Raw genomic sequence first — 16,931 nt, 5'->3', positions numbered from 1 at the left:
TATTTAATACCAGCTTAAGTTGCACTTAACGTCTGTTTTTAACGCTATTTATCCTCAATTGTAAGTTTGCCTGGTTGACTCGTGGAAACGGCTGATAACTGCAAATATTTGGAGAAGTCAAAGCTGGTCCTATCTAATCTAACAAGCTTAATAATGTAGCTGCAAGGAATTACGACGTGTGTAATCTTTTTGAAAGATAGGGAGCCACTGTTCTTGATTAGATGCTCTTCTATAGTATTTAATTTTGTGCATCTTATGAAAAGGATTCGGTATTATGGAGGAGTCACTTTTGTTTACATGTTAACAACACTTACTATGTACCTTCATAATTAATCTAATCGTAAAAGATCTTGAAATATAGTTTTACACAGTCATTGTCAATGAGAGACTGCCTATTTGGGCTTATTTAAATAAGAATCCCTAACAAGAAAAAATGTTTACACGCTCGTATACATTGGTTGTCTCTCACGATCAAATAAATTTCTTATTTTTTTCTCATCTTGAAATATTGAAATTTTTTGAAGCATTTAAAAAAAATTATTATTTTCTTTTATATATATATATATATTATATATATATATTGCACCAGACATGGACGCAGGAATGCCTGAATTCTCCCTCTTCATAAATCTCGTATTTTTCAAGTGATTTGTCTATTTTTTCTATACCTTTTGAGTAATACGCCCTTCTTTTCTCTCTCTTTTATTATTTGACAAATTTTGCTCCCGTACCCTTGGATTACGGACCGGTCGAAATAAATCTCCATGTATTTGTCTGCCTAATACTGAAAAAAAACTTACACTTTTCCTCTGGATTATGTTTTATGAATTTCAAATTGAATGCCCGAGTGTAAGAACAGAAGCACCTTAGTTCATAGCTTGCTACCTAATTTGTTTTCAATAGATATCATGGTTTCCGGAGACTGAACAGAATGAATTGCTGAAGTTTTCAAAAAATTTATCGGTGGAAGAACCAAATCTACATAGATTTATTTTGTTCAAGAGATCAGAAGTTTGACATTTACGCTTTTTTCCAAAGCTGTAGCTTCCAAAGTTTCCAAAGATGTAGCTTTTTAAAACTGTGTTTATGTATGTAGGGTTTAATTGAATGGATTTTGCTAGTCCACCTACTAATAGGATGCTCAAAAAATGTTTTGATATCTCTACGTAGACCTCTCTTCCTCCCACAGAGCTTGGGTCAGACTGCAGACTATAAATAGGGACGACTATGATTATAGATCTTTCTTCTGACGAAGTTTGGTTTGGGTCTGACTTTGTCATCAATTAGTATTTATGGAAAGTATTAAAATATACCTTCCTCATCCTGTATAAAGGTCAAATGGATCAGCGGTCGGATCAGGTATGACCCTAGGAAGTGCTTACTAAGATATTTACTCATACTTTACACCAAATTTGGTTGATATCGGACAACTTCTTCTATTAGATGTCATGAAGGTAAAAATTTAGTGTTCTCTTCCCCATTTTCATCCCCCACAGAAGTAGGTTTGGGTCCCACCATCCAAAAGGCGTAGCTAGGACACTAGAGCTTAGGCCCTACAAAGTTTGTGTGATGCGTAAAAATTTCATTTGGTTCATGTCTTAATGATGAGAATGTAGGTATCCTGTGCCCGCAGAAGTTAGACTGTGCTAGGACGCCCCAAAGGCACAATTGGGACAGTAGTTTTTACTAGTTATTAGATTGGGTTCATTTCTGACAGCTCACTGGTATATGCGTAAATGAAAAGAGTCCGGAAACCTCCGCCCCACCCCTTTTCTCTCTTATGAGTCGTATCGAAGCTGAGCTTTTTGAGTCAACTTCTATCCTCAAACTTTACACGCGTATAAATCTTTAGCAAATTTTATCGAACTTGAATATATCATAAAATAAAAAATAAAAAATTGAATCTCCAGATTGACTTTTCCGCAATATTGTATCCTAGAAATGTAGAAGAGATACAAATTCTCTTGTGTCTCGAAAACATAATTCTATGTTCTCCTAGAAGTCGACATTACATGGTCTGTAAGAAGTTCTCTTTACTGAGTTGGTGTCGTTCTGATTCTAGTTTATAAATAAGCTTGAAAACAGGGATTTCTGCTTGTTTTCTTAAAATTTCTGTACATTGTTCAAATTTCAGAGGACAAAAGTTCTTTATTTCTTGGCCTTGTTGGGGAAAAAAAACGTGAAGCTGTAGACCGTTGATCATGGTGAAAGCAAAGACAACAAAAGCAGTAGTGTTGCTCCGCAACATAATACGAGCTCAGTGTTGCTCCGAAGCACTATCATAAATAGGCTCCGTAACAAGTTTAAAAACGGTGTGCAGTTTTTGTTCGTCTGCGTCTGATATTTTTTTGGTCGGGGATCTCTTTGGGATCCAGGCTGGGAACTTTGAATGTTTATAAGATCAAAATATTTATCTAGTTTATATATTTTGGTTAAGTTTATCTCCCTATTTATTACCCATCGCAGCCGCTTATTTTATACAAACGTTTTTTACAGTTGTTTTGAGTTTTAGAAATTTCTTAGGCCACACTGACTCTCCATTTGTAAGTAAAATGGAAGAAAATATATGAATATCAGATTACTAAGAATATTAAGAAAGTGGTAAAAACTTTCTTAATTCTTTTTTAATTGTCTTAATTAAAAGTTTTACCTGATATATCAACATAGAGAAAAATTTTATCCGAAGAATTTGATTGAAGAACAAAGGACAATCAAAAAAATACTTTGCAAAACAAAGGCCAACAAAGATAATTACCAAGACAAGTAGTATTTCTTCGTTCAGTCATATACGATGGAGTCTTAGGTGGGGAAGGGGAGGGGGCATGAACGCCAGAAGAGAAAGGTAATGACCACCTTTGGGAAATAAGAAGACGTTAAAAAGTTTATATAAATAGAAAAATAAGAGATATTTGAATCTTGGTAAAAACCAATATCCTGGTTGCACTTGGTCTCTTGGGGCATTTCTTGACAGTGCTCTTGGGGGGGGGGTATTTAAGGTAGCCCAAATTCTTCAAGACAAGCGAGTCATATTGAAACTACACAAAAATGGTAAAAAAAAATATTAAGATTATGGGAGGAACACGGGGAGGAACCCAACCTTAGCGTATAAATAACGGTTCAATAGAGGAAATCCTTTCATTTGACAGTTAAATAAAACAAAAATATCTCTGGATATATCGGTCACCGAAATATCTGGAGGTATTTTTTTTGCGTTTATCTTTCAAATAAAAGGATTTTCCCTGTTGAACTTTTTTTATATGTCACGGAGAGACAATGTGGTTTCAAAAATCCCTACCCCAACCTAAGATTAAGGCTTGTTGACTTTTATTGAATGAAGGTCCTAATTTTATTCGAATGTCAATTCACAAACTATTAAGTGTAATTGGCAAGTAATGTTGCACCTCTTTGCATTTCGTTTTAGGCTTTTTTATTCATAGTAATTTCTATTCGGTTCAAGTCTTATCAAACAGTTCACGGTAATGAACTGAAAATAAGGGGCGACTCGGCCTAATAGTAAACGAAAATTCTGTTCGAATTTTGACAACAATAAATACATCAAAAGAATTGGCTTTTTAAGCTGATTAAATAAAAAAAAACAAGTTTTTTCAACTGAAATAAGGAGCAACATTAAAGCATAAAACGAACAGAAATTATTATTTATATGAGGGGGTTAGCCCCCTAGTCAATACCTCTTTCTTTACGCTAAACTTTTTTGTTCCAATTTTTTAAGAAAGACCCCTGAATCACAAAGGCCATCCAATTATAAAAAATAGCTCTTTTGAAAGTACTAAAAAAAACTTTAGCGTAAAGAGCGAGGTATTGACTACGGGGCGAACCCCCTCATATACGTAATAATTTCTGTTTATTTCAAGTTTTAATGTTGCTCCTTACTTTCAGTTGTAAAAACATCTTTGTTTTTTTCTAATTTCTGATCTTTTTTAAATAATGCTCAGAACCCTTCATAGAAATGTCCCTTCCCTGATGAAAACTTCCTCCATGGAAAGAACCTCCCACGTGATTTTCATTAAGATTCTATTGCTCTTAGGGATTATTTCCCCTTTTTTTGGAAAATAAGATTTTCTCAGGCTGATGGGTAAGACTTTTTTTTTTAGAGTTTTGGTTACTATTGAACGTTTAATATTAGTTTAATATAAATTTAATATTATCCATGAAAAGTTGCCTGATTTTCAAAAGGGGGGGAACACCCGAAAAGTCAAGGAATCTTAATAAAAATTGTCCCATCAGATTCAGCGGATAAGAGAACTCTGTCGTTGAGGTTTCCAGCTCCTATTAACAAAAATGTGGAATTTGTATATATTTTTGCCAGAAGAAAGGTCATCGATCCGTGTTTTTTTTTTTTTTTTTTTTTTTTTTCCAGGGGTGTTCATATTGAATCAATGGTCTTAGAAGATCGGGAGAGGGCTTATCCGGACGGAAATTAAAGGTTCCAGTGCCTCTTTTAAGTGATCGAAAAAGTTTGAAGGGTAACTAGCCTCCCTCCAATGCACCCTTTTCCCCCTAAAATCGTCTGACGTAGTTTAAAGGTCCAAGGACTATGCGTTTGGAGATAACATGACCCCCTACAGTCCCTGGAGAAAGGGCTGTAAGCTATGAATTCTACAAATTGTTTAAATTTAATATTTTTTATTCTGAAGTGTGCCGAAATTTTTTCGGGGGGGGGGGGATTCCCAGGGAAGAAGTTTTCATGGAGAGGGAAGCTTTCCAGGGGAATTTGCCAGAATTCCTATGCGAAAATTTTATATCTGTCACTCAATTTTACATGCGGAGATGTTTTAAAAGAATTGTCTGTAGGAGTTTTCCATTGGGAGAGGGGGGACTCCCCGTTGACGGGGGGATTTCCGAGAAAAATTTCCTCGGAGGGGATATTTTCGGCAAATTTGAAGAACGATCTGAAGTTAAATTAAGAAGCACGTTATTTTTCATAGAGGGCGGGGGGTCCCTGGGGGAAACTCCCCGTTGACGGGGGGATTTCCGGGGAAAATATCCACGGAGGGGGGGGGGTAGATTTGAAAAACGATCAGAAGTTGAATTAAAGAAGCAAGTTTTTTTTCATATGAAAGTATGCTAAGGGGATTTTTAAAACAGAATCGTCCGCAAGAAATTTTCCGGGAAGAATTTTCAGCGATGAAGGACTTGACCGGTGGGGTTTTACGTGGGAGGAACTTTCTTTAGAGGAATTTTTTGTGGGGAAGAATTTTACACGGAGAGAAGTGATTTCCCGGATTTCCCGGTATTATTTGAAAAACAGTCAGAAATTCAGAAATGTTTCCCTATCTGAGCAAGGGTGAGCCCTCCTCAATACCTTGCTCTTTACGCTAAAGTCTGAATACAAAGGCCGTTAATTAGAATAAGAGGATTTTTAAAGGTGCTAGAAAACTTTAGCGTGAAGAGCGAGGGATTGAGGAGGGGGTAGTCCCTCTCATGTATGGAATAATTTCCGTTCGTTTTAAGTTTTAATGGCGTTCCTTACTTTTGGTTGAAAAACTTTTTTTTGTTATTTAACGTCATACAAAGGCTAATTCATTGAAGCTAAAATCTGTCTAGTTTTGAAAGCCGCTCTTTACTTTGCTCTCCTTGCAAACTAACAGTATTTTTAATGATACTAGCAAGGTAGTATTTGTTCTTAATTCTCGTCCATGTCCAAAATGTCATTGAACAGCAGATTGCAACAAAAAGTATGAGCTGTTTGGCAGCATACTATTTTCTATCATTATAACTGTCACGAAATTTAACGGTGGACGAATTCATGTATTAATTATTTAGGGTATTTTTGTACATATTAATGTTTTGCCTCAGGACACAGAACTAACGTTTCTTGTTGTATTAGATTCGGAGAATTTTCAAGTGCACGCCCACATTCACCACAATTTTTTTAGTTGTCAAGTAAAATGTTTTGATGGAAAATGTCTCCTCTAAACAAAAACTTCCTGAAAAGAATGAAGATTGGTTTTATTTCGCGCGATATCAACGTGTTTGAAATCCTATCTTTCAGGCTATATTGTTGATTTGATATAAGTTGAGATTATCTTCGAGTCTAGATTTATTATTTAAGCTGGGGGGAGGGGGGATACAAAGGCTTAGAACTGAATAGTGAGGGAGACTGTAGACATTCTTCCCTTATATTCCTCTGTTCTTCAGAGGTTTGTTCATCTGTTTTCCAGTATAGTTAGAGTATATTTGCCTAAACATTCCTAAAACGGTGTCTATGCAAACACAAATTTGGTGAAAGTCTTTGGTACCAGTGTTAGTAGAAACGGTATTGAAGTTGCTTTTCAACATTTGTGTTCATTGCTTTTTCTTGTAGTTAGATTTTGGGGAAATCAGTTTTTTTTTTCTTTTGTAATGGCATATTTCATGGTGCCTGGCCTCTAAAACTTCTTTCAAAGGGAAAACGAGACGATTGTCAGAGTTAACCTCCCTAGGGAACAGCTTTTATTTAGGTCGGTTTCTAGAGTTTTGCCTGTTAGACTTCCTTTGAAGGAAAAATGAGACGGGTTGTCAGAGTTAATCTCCCTCGACAGGCCGTTGCAAATGGAGATGCGGCGTCTTACCAACCTCTTCTTCAAGCATTCTGGGCCGAGTGTCTCTTATTATACGTATTCCGGCCAAACTTTATTTTTGCTTTTGTGCGTATTGTCTTGGCAAATGGTGGTAGTAGGTGGTACCATTGTGCTATTTCTACTCTCTCTCTCTCTCTCTCTGACAGGTTGCAATGGTACCCAATCATGTTATACGTTGTTATTGGGGTCATACTTTGAATCTTCTTTAGTGGCGCCGATAGTGTTTTACAGGCACTTTCAAAAAGCGAGCATCCATATTCCTATAGGTGTAATCCAAAGCATGTACAGAGGGAAAACTGGGCTAGATGGTTCTTATAATAAAGAATCCCGCCCAGCTTTCTCGTGTAGGAGGATAGGGCCTAATCCAAGAGGGGTCCCCATGAGAAGTCTGGGGAGAAATGTATTCCTAAAAGAAAAAGCATGTCAACTGTCTTGATAGCTTCCACCCTTGAAGATGAATTTTAGATGAATTCGAGAGCGACGATAGATCTCTATGAGATCTGATGTTCAGGACAGGTACGGTGAGACAGGCTCTACATGTTTGTGGACAGCTCCACGGGCCGTTGTATCATCAGAAAAACGACGCAGAGGGCTCTTTACTAAATATAGGGTAACCTTCCATTGGCACTATTGATAAACGCACAAAAAAAACTAAAAATAATGTAGAACAGAATATACACTGTGCTATTGATACTCTTTCGGGCTTTGGATAGGGCTTGTAGATTTTTTTTTCTCCATCCAGAGAATATTATCCGCAGCCTTCAGACCAGCTTTGGTAGGCAAAATTTGTCCCTCAATGAGAGTCACTTAGCATTCGCCAGCCATCAGTGATAAGCGGCACTTGGTCCTCATAACCGGCGCTACTAAGGAATTTTTTTTATTCCACCTCTGTTTTCTCCTAGATGGATTCTTTTTGTGCTCCGGCTGGCACTTCAAATTTTCAGGGGTAGTAACAACCTTTCCCCCTCTCGTGAATGGTTCTGACAACCATCACTGGCTTCAGTCTATCCAAACTCGGCAGCGTGTTTCATAAATATCCTGCCTTAAGGTCAGACATTGGGCAGTACAGCCAGTGGTTAGATGGTGATTGAAGTCCCCTGATGGTAACCCCCTGTTTTTTACCATTAATCTCAGGGGAACCACTAGAAGGTTGTTACCACTACACCCTCCAATGAGATATGCCTGTCTTTCTACTGTATTCTTTCGCTTATTCATCCCGTATCTTTTCCTGTGATTGATCCTGGGCTCGTTCCCTTGCTCCTTCCTTCCCGTGTTGTTTCTTTCTCATGCTCCTATTTCTCACCTGTTCTTGTTCCCATGTTTGTTCTTCTTTTCTTAGTTCAAATTCAGTAGGTGACTGTCAAACTGTTAACTGTTTTGTTGTGAAAAGTACAGTTCCGTTGCTTATTGATAATTTCTCGTGTTTTTTTTCTTTGCTCCTTTGTTCTTTTCGGTCACTTCGATCACTTCGGTCTCAAACTAACTTGTTTTTCCTATTTTTGTTTCTGTGTTTGATCCTGTGTTCGATATTTCTTTTACTGAGCCTGAATGGGCTTTGACTGTAGTTCAACTTCAAATCAACTTTTAGTTATTTGTCGCGAGAGTGCAGTTGATAGTTCAGATATGTTGTTTATTCTTATTAGAAATGGCACAAGAACTTTGAGTTTACAATTTAATAAGCCCTTTCTTAAATTCCTCCCATCACCCCTTCTATACGAAGTTGGTTGGAAGAAAAAAAAGTTGAAAAAAATGCTTTGAGATTATATCGTTCTACGCTTAGTCCCCTCCCCCATAGCATTCATAACATTGTGAGCTGACGATTTATGAATGAACACAGATTTAGGACGATCTATGTCATAATCATAGACTATATATACCATAATTCGACACTTACATTAGCCCTCATGGATGATCGCGGTTTGATCTTTTCTTGACTGATAATTCGGATACGTTTATTGTCGAAGGCTTTTCCTTTGTCAGCGACTATGTGGCAGTCACAGCTCGTGAAAATCTGAAAATACCTGAACCTGCAAAGAACGATCGGATCATAAGGTATCACCGAGGAGACTGGGATGAATTGTAAAACTGCTTCTCGGCATTGCCATTGAGTAAAGTACAAGGGTACCCCGTTAAAGCAGCCTCTTCTTGAGACAAACTGTGGTTCAATACTGCTTGTAGAAAGGCAACTAAGGACAGAAAGAAGGCCCAAAGGATATGGCGCTCGACTAAATGGGACAAGGATTGGGATGCTTTAAGTTGACCTCGGAACGAGTCTGTTAAAGCCGCGTGCCAAGCTAGAATTGATTACAAACGCAAGTTGGAAGTAAAGCTAAAACGTACCCCTGCAAAGCAATGGTGGAGGATTGTCAAAGAATCCCTACCCTCATCCAAACCTATTTCAATTCCATTACTTCAGTTTGAAGGGGTGATGCTTTCTGGCCATGAAAAGGTGGGTGCTTTTCCAAAAGCTTTTGAAAAGATCTCTCAACTTGATAACGCAGTAGTCTCCCCTCCCCCCTTTCCATAACGAACAGACGCGAAAACCACTGGTGTAAACATAACCAGTAGCAAACTTGTTCCAGATAGGATAAAGACTTCGATAATTTTGCCAAATGTCGATAGGATTACCTTGTGCCACCCCTCCCCCCCCCCCTCAAGAATGCTTGAAGACAAGTTTCAATTGACAATCCGTCGCCATATGGAATGGTCTCCCAGTAGGGGCAATTCCGAAAAAGTCTTCTCTTGAGACGTCCAAGAGAAGGTACACCTTAAAAGTAATTAGCGTTGTAATCACCAGGACTAGCGGCATATCAACGCTTGTGACAGAGCCGTGAAGCCTGTTTAAAAAAAAACTGACTCTTTTGCGTGATTCTGTCGAAAACTTTTGCAGCATAAAAAAGTAGCCTAATATTGTACCCCTGGGCCAGAGGTTTGACTCACTCCTGATCATGGGCATTGATGGCGGCTATTATCGAACGTCTGAGAGTAGATGCCTGGGAGTCTCAGATCGTAACTGTGTCAGTCTGAAGGAAGGGAATAAATGGCCCTTTTGACGACTGCAATACTTATTGGGCAACACTCCATTGATATTTTGCGGAAGCATTTTAGAGCTTGATGGCAAATTTTTCCTTTTATTGTAGCTGAGATTGTAGGATCACACAAAGGGCGTCGCTATGCGCTATCATGAATCGTACTCTGTCTTCTTTACTCTTAGAAAAAAGCCTGAATTTGTGTTCTCTCTTCTTTGTTCTAATACTCTTCTTGAAATTGATGTTAAACCAAAATTCATCTTTAGTTGATATTTGTCCCCACTTGGAGGGTATATGATTTTTGATAGAATCTGACTTGCGCCGTTGAGTCTGACTCTTCACAGCCTCTCCAGGACCTTCGACCTGTCTTACGAATCTGGGACATTTAATCGAGCATATGGAATATTGCTCTGTAGATTAACAGCGGCGCCCTCTCTACCATAGAAGCATCATCTCAGTGGTTCTAATATCACGTGAAGGTTGTGCACCCATGTACGGTAACCTAGCTACTCCATATCTCTAGTTTGAGCTGAGTCCCTGTAATGCCCATTATGGTCGGCTCTACATTTGTAACTAAATGAAGGTACTGGTCAAACCTTTATCTGAGACTCTGTACATTAAGGGTCAGTCTTCGCAGTTTTGGGTGCAAGCAGTAAATTGTTTGCGATATGTTAGTCCAATCTGAGACTTTTATGGTGTAAATCTGAAGCACCGTACACCCATCTTTAGCATTAGAGATGTTGGCCTGGCATAGGTTGCTGTACGGTGTCTGGATCGGCGCTTATTAGTGACATATTTATTATATTTTAATTATCAAATTATGTTTTATTTTATCCTTAAATGAACTGTAAAGCCGAGTATACGCTTAGACTGTGGTAATTCAGAAGATGTAACGTGACAGTTTTGACAAACTTTGAGTCTAACTTCCTCCCCTCACTAAGATAAGTACGCTGACTTCAATAGTTCATTCCGTTTTCCTCTGAATCATTTGAATCTCGCTTGGGGATTTTTCCCTTCCCCATAATTCATTACCTATTTTCATTTCATTTTCTCTTTTTCGTGGAAGTCCGCCTCCCAAGATCAAACCATGTTCTGTTGGTAGATATACAATGTTTTGTATTGATCCTCAAAATTGATTGCTTAGGTCTTCAGAATCCCTAGGTGTCCAATTTTTACTTTGTTCTTGTTCGGAACGCAACATTTACTTTCCTTTGCAGTCTAGTAGCTCTCAACTGTAACTCTCCAAAATTGATTTTGAAAGAATGTGGTTTGATTTTTAGCTGTCAAAATATTTACACTACTAATACTACGTCATATGGCACCAAGGCGCCTGAGGCCAACACAATTGCGTATGCTCCTCCTCCATCCCAGTCTGCTCAAAATCTCCCTCTTTACACCCTCTCAAGAAGTTCCCATTTCCTTTGCTTCTTTCCTTACGACGTCTTCTCACTCCGTTCGGGGACAACCGCTTTTCGTTTAGCGCTAGACGGTTGGCCGACAAGGAGAATCTTTGGGAATCTGTCATCCTTCATCCGCAGAATGTGTCCTAGGCATTTCATCCTTTCTCTCATTATAGCCCTGGAGACTGAACCGCATTTTTCTTACAGCTCACTATTTCAGATATGGTCAGTCAGTCGGGTTTCAAAACAATCTGTGGGCAATTTCTCTGGAGAGCATCCAGCAACTCCTCCGTTTTCCTGAGCGCCCACGCTTCAGAACCATATTTGACCACTATCATCACTATAGCTTCTAATATTCTAATCTTGGTTAGAAGACTTATTTTAATATTTTTCCAACTTTTTTCAACTGTGAAAAAACACCCTGGGCCTTGACTATTCTGCTTTTCACGTCTTCACTGCACCCACCGTCTTTACTAATTTTACTACTTAGGTAAGTGAAGCTGTACACTTTATCGATCTTATTGTTACCACAAATCACCTATTTACGTTCACATATTCCTAGTCTTAGTGACTTAGTCCTCTTAACATTAATTTCTTGCACCCTGAACTCGCAAAATCTCTAAAAGTTTGTAAATCATCAGCTTAGGAGAGTTTTACCTCCCCATTTGATTTAGTGTTCTCCCATTGCCTATGCTGTTCTCTTCAGGTCAAAGTCCATAAAAATGGTTCATATAAATGGGGATTGAGCAGAACTCTGCTTAACTCCTGATGTAATACTAAACCAGCTACTAACCTCATTTTCTACCTTGTTTCTTGTGTCTATTTTTCATGCGTGTGCAGGTGGGGAGAGGCTATAGACCTGTGCCCCCACCTCACTCCTCACTTTCTTTTAAATTGTCTGTACAATTCGCCTAGTTTTGTATCTTTTCCAATCCCCCCTCCGCACCAAACTACTGTGTCCGTGCTTAGATGGTGGCTAAGATTGCATGCCAAGCATTTACGCAGGTTGATAGGGCTCCAGGCCTGTGACATCACTTTACGCCGAAATCCTGAGCTTTTCAAGACTGTTTTCACATTTTCTTGAATTCTCTATATAGTTTGCCTATTTCCTGTGTTTTATTCCTCCCTCCCCCTCATCATTCCATGTTAGGCACATGGCTAAGTAAGAAGGTTTAGTTATGAGCACGAAGCAATGCAACAACTTGATTTATGCCAGATTTTGATTTGGAGATATATTTTTAAGATCCCGTTTGAGCTGTTTATAGAAACCAAATGAATTAGCTTCAGTTTGGGGGAGGGAGCCTTGTTTGAGACGACTTGATTCGTCATCATCGAAATTAGGAATTGTCCATTATTTGTTTTATTGTCAAAGTTTTATAAAATCATAACTGTGTACTCTACATGTTTATACCATATACTGTTTTTCAGACAAGTGTTCTGCGTTGTGACACTTTCACTTGTGAAAAGTTTTTGAAATCCCATATTTAAGGGTAATACCCTTTGTATTAGCTTCTGACCGATTTAATCTCTATTTTCGAATTATTGCGTAATGGAGTTGTATTTGTAAACAAAATCAAATCCAGATTTGTGTCGTTAAATAAGGTCTTTGTCGCAATTGCTTGTTTCACTAAGAGGGTACTCTGTCCTAAAAAGATAAGGTGTATCTAAAGAAATCCCCATTCTTGGTAATAATGATTGCCCCCTTAGAGGTGACCTAGTAAATAACAAACCCTAGCCTTTAGTAACTGAAATTTTTAAAACACGTTTAAAGAAATTGCCTAGTCAGGAAATAATCGCTATTTGAAGTTGATTTAAGGCTGGTAACTATCATTTCGATTAATCTTAATGAAAAAAGTTTGTAGTGAAAACAAATTCAAAACGGCCTGAAGCTCCTCAAAAGTTGTGTCAGGTCAAAATGAACTTTTAGTAAAAGCCAACCACTGCAATCAAGTGACTGTGCATTTTAAATAGGTCTTGATTCGTTACGAATTCTTAAATAGTGGCTTTAGAATTGGGTGGTTAGTATTGCCTAGAACTTATCATTGATTCACCTAGAATTTGTTCGGGTAGTTTCTTTGCAATAATTGTGTGGCAATGACTTAAAAATAGAAGTTTTTTAAATATTTCTATTCAATTGCGGAAAAGTACATCTTCTAAAATGTTTAGTTTTTCGTCTTCATTTACCATGAGCTTTTTTTAGTTAAACTTGTTGCAATCTATTTGTTATGCCTAAACTACAATCTAGCACATAATATCCGAATAATGATTTTAGAATGACGTTGTTTGTTTGATGAAAATTATGTTGTGCTTGATTATTGATTGGAAAATACCTTATTGATTATCTTAAAAACTTTCTCTTTTTTGTTGGGATAAATGACTTGGAATAGTTTATGTGCAAGTGTTAATGAACTTGAGCAGAAAGCTGGTATTTTCTCTGGTTTTTCCCCGACAGTTTTAGTTTTGTTATTCAATAATAATACCTTAAAAACTCTTCTTTTACGGTCGTGATATATGAATTTTGGTTTTTTCGTAATGTTTTATTTCTATACGAACTGTTTTCCCTGAGGGAAATCCTCCGAGCAAGGCCGTATGGGGGAGGTACCGGGTTTCAACCCCCCCCCCCCCTCCAAAAAAAGTCTAATTGATAAAAATGTAAACAAAATGCATATAAACAAATTCTTGATGTTTTTTGTAAACTTTCTTTTACCCCCACCCCCGAACAGAAATTGGGGACACGTTTACGCCTCTGGGCCTTGAGTTTCTAAACAAAAGAGACCTGAATAGCCTAATATTGTTAAATAAAAAACGAGTCAAAGCATTTTTTTAAGCAATCCTTTTTAGGAATAACATTTTTAGGCTCTCCAAGAGGATTGGGGTCCCTCAAGTAAATACTTGGGGTTCAACATAAACAGGTATGATTCATATACTCCTATAAAGAGGTATGATTCAAAACTAGCCTGAGTCTTGTGTGAAGCTGTGTATTTTCGTCTCTTTAGTTTGAGATATTGAGTTCTCTGTATTGAGTTTGAAAAAAATTATCTTTGTGGCTTCAGTGGTTGATTTCCTGCTGCTGATCAGATCACTTTGCTGTGTTAAGTCTGTTGTAGATTGAGTTCTGCCGGCTTCAAAACATTTTTGGTTTTGCCCAGCCAAGTTTTTCCGAAATTTTGCGACCATAAGGTGGGAGAAAGATGCCTCAAAGGGTACAATTTAATTCCAAAATATCCCAACTCTTATTGAGCCTTCAGAAAAACACAGAATTAGTTATAAGGGGGAGATAGGGGAGGGTGGAGGTAGAAATTGATATTTAACCCCCAGGGCCGTATGCAGGACTTCTGTTCGGGGGGTTATTTTATTCAGGCGGGGATGTAACTTTTTTTTTTAAACATCAAAAATGCGAAATTGAAATTTAATCCTTCTTGATTTCTGGGAATATTTCTGGTCTACGTTGTTATTATGAAAGTAAAGAGTAACATAAAACACAAAAATGAGCAGAACTTGTTCCATATAGGAGGGGTAAGTCCCCCTCCTGTGCGGAACCACAGCTCCATTCATACACAGCCCCACCTCCTGGTCGCAGAAACTTCGGAGGGTACTCATTCGATCAGAAATTGAGAGTTCTGGTCCTTTTTTATAAGTCAAAGGTGATTGGAGACCAACTAGCCGCGAAGGGGGGGGGGGGGGTAAGTGGATTTGGGGGTTTTGATGTATTGTGGTTTGCCGGATTTAGTTTGTATGGGTGAAGTTTGGCTGGCCGAAGACTTCATAACACAATTTTAAGCATTGTCTGGTAGATTTGAACCCTGCTATTCTGCTTGAGGCCGTAATTTTTATAATTTTTCTTATTTAAATTCTTGAAAAACAATTTGTTCATCCTAAATTGTTCCTTTTGTACAATCATGAAAATGCCAAATTTACTTTTTCGTTTTGGCCAAGGCAATATGCTTATCGTTATCGTCCCTGCTTTATCGGTTGATGTTTGAAAACCCATTAGATATTTAAAGTCAATTTTGTTATGTCAAGCTCTTACTTGGAAACTCTTTCTAGAGAGGGGGGGAATATATTGAACTATAGGAAAAATGTGAAAACTTTGACACTTTGACGAAGGTGCGGACCGGAAGTCCCTAACCCTTTCCTTGTATATATGTCTGTGTAGCGCCATTTCCGTCATCAAATTACAATTGCTTAAAGCGAAAATTAGAGTTTTGTGCAAAGAGATACATTGAAATATTTACACTCACTTGACAATGCAAATAGGCATAACTTTAATTTAAAGGAGTGAGTTGGGAAAGCTATTCGGTTATTTTCTGTCAGATGGTAAACAATTACCGAATGACGCATGATGATGCATCATTCGCTCCTCGGAAAATGTTATTTGCATCTAGATTACCAAATAAAATTAGAAGACAATTGCTGGGGTCCAAGAATTACATCTGACAAAAAATTACGTTTATCTTTTTATAGGCTTTTTTTGCTAAGTTTTCTCACGAGAACAAAGATCGAAGTTTAAACTTCAGATAAACAAAACACTAGTTCACAAAGATCTCAATAGTCTTTCATTAGCCATGATATTGGTGATTTTTAGTATATGATTGTAATTCTAAAAAAAAAAGATACTCAAGCAACCTCTGTTTTCGGGAAAGCGCTTGAAATTAGAATTCTTCACGTTGCTGGAAAATATCACGAGCCGATTTATGTGAGCTAATTTTCTAGATATATTTTTTGTAATCTGAGAGTCAATGATTTTTGATCATTTGAAATTTTAACTTTGCTCTTAACTTCCGTAAGAAAAATTCCATAAATATATAGAATTAATTAAGTTTAATATTACACACCGAAAGCTGAGACCCTGAGAAAATTTACATTATTTCCAAAAAAGGAGAAAACACCCGTTAAAAAGTTCTTCTATATCTTTCTACGGAAAATTCTATTGGTTTAAGGAGGAGGATTTTTGTTAAAGTGCACGGAGGAAGGCGAGGGCGGAGGAGGGGACTGGTTAAAGAAAAAAAAATTGTTCGTAGGTTATTTTGGCAAAATGTACGCAATGTTTTACCCTCCTTTCTTTGAGGGTAACCAGATTCGTTTTCCGAAGAAGAGCGATATAAGAGACTTTTCCTCATTGAAGATAATTCTTAAGCACCTTCTTTTGACTGTTTCTAGTCTATCCGTCAATTTATCAGAAACCCTAGGATACCAAACAGAACATTTGTAATCGAGGATTAGGCATGAAATGAGAAAAAAAAAATAAACAATGAGATTTGGGACATTAAGATTTTTTAAGCTTTGAGGCGGGAAAATATGGTATTTGCACTTTTAATTATATGATTAATACGGAAATCCCGTTTTAAGTCACTAGAGATAGTGATACCCAGTAATTTTATAGTACTAACTGACATTTCAGGGAGATTGGGCAAGTGAAAGAAGGGGAAGTCTTAAGAAAATCGATTGTTAAGATTTTCGTTGTCATATTCTTAGTAACGGTTTCATCTGATATCTGTTCCAGGATATTTATTGGGCTACCTTATCAATTTCTTTTACAAATCTCTAAGACTGTTAGATCATCAAGATATTTCCAATCATGCGAGACATCGACACCAAGGCTCTTTTCATTTTGAGAAATAAAATTGGACCTAAGAAGGTTCTTTGGGGTACACCATTGTAAACTGGGAGGAAATCAGAATATATATTGTGGTATTTAATGACTAGTCTTCTATTAACACAGAAATATGCAAATATTCTAATTAGATTTGGGTCAACTTGAAATCCCTTGAAAATGTTTTTTCTGCCAATGTGCTGTGGTTTGTTAAGCAGGTCGTAGTCGAGCATTAATTATTTTTGTTTATTAATTAATTATTCATTAATTAATTATTAATTAATTTCTTTATTCATTGATTATTTTTGTCCAAATTTATCTTATTTTC

The 16,931-nt window shown here is 37.4% G+C and overlaps 1 protein-coding gene across 7 annotated transcripts in view; it reads left to right on the top strand.

The window, feature by feature from the left end:
* LOC136027158 (protein O-GlcNAcase-like) overlaps nt 1-16,931 on the top strand; it is a 114,993-nt gene that overhangs the window by 64,364 nt on the left and 33,698 nt on the right. The gene's annotated exons all lie outside the window — the stretch shown is intronic.

The sequence above is a fragment of the Artemia franciscana genome, chromosome 5 (genome assembly GCF_032884065.1).
Source record: "Artemia franciscana chromosome 5, ASM3288406v1, whole genome shotgun sequence".
Taxonomy (NCBI): Eukaryota; Metazoa; Arthropoda; class Branchiopoda; order Anostraca; family Artemiidae; genus Artemia; species Artemia franciscana.
Note: the sequence above shows the minus strand (reverse complement) of the source record. Positions and strands in the feature narration are given on the sequence as shown.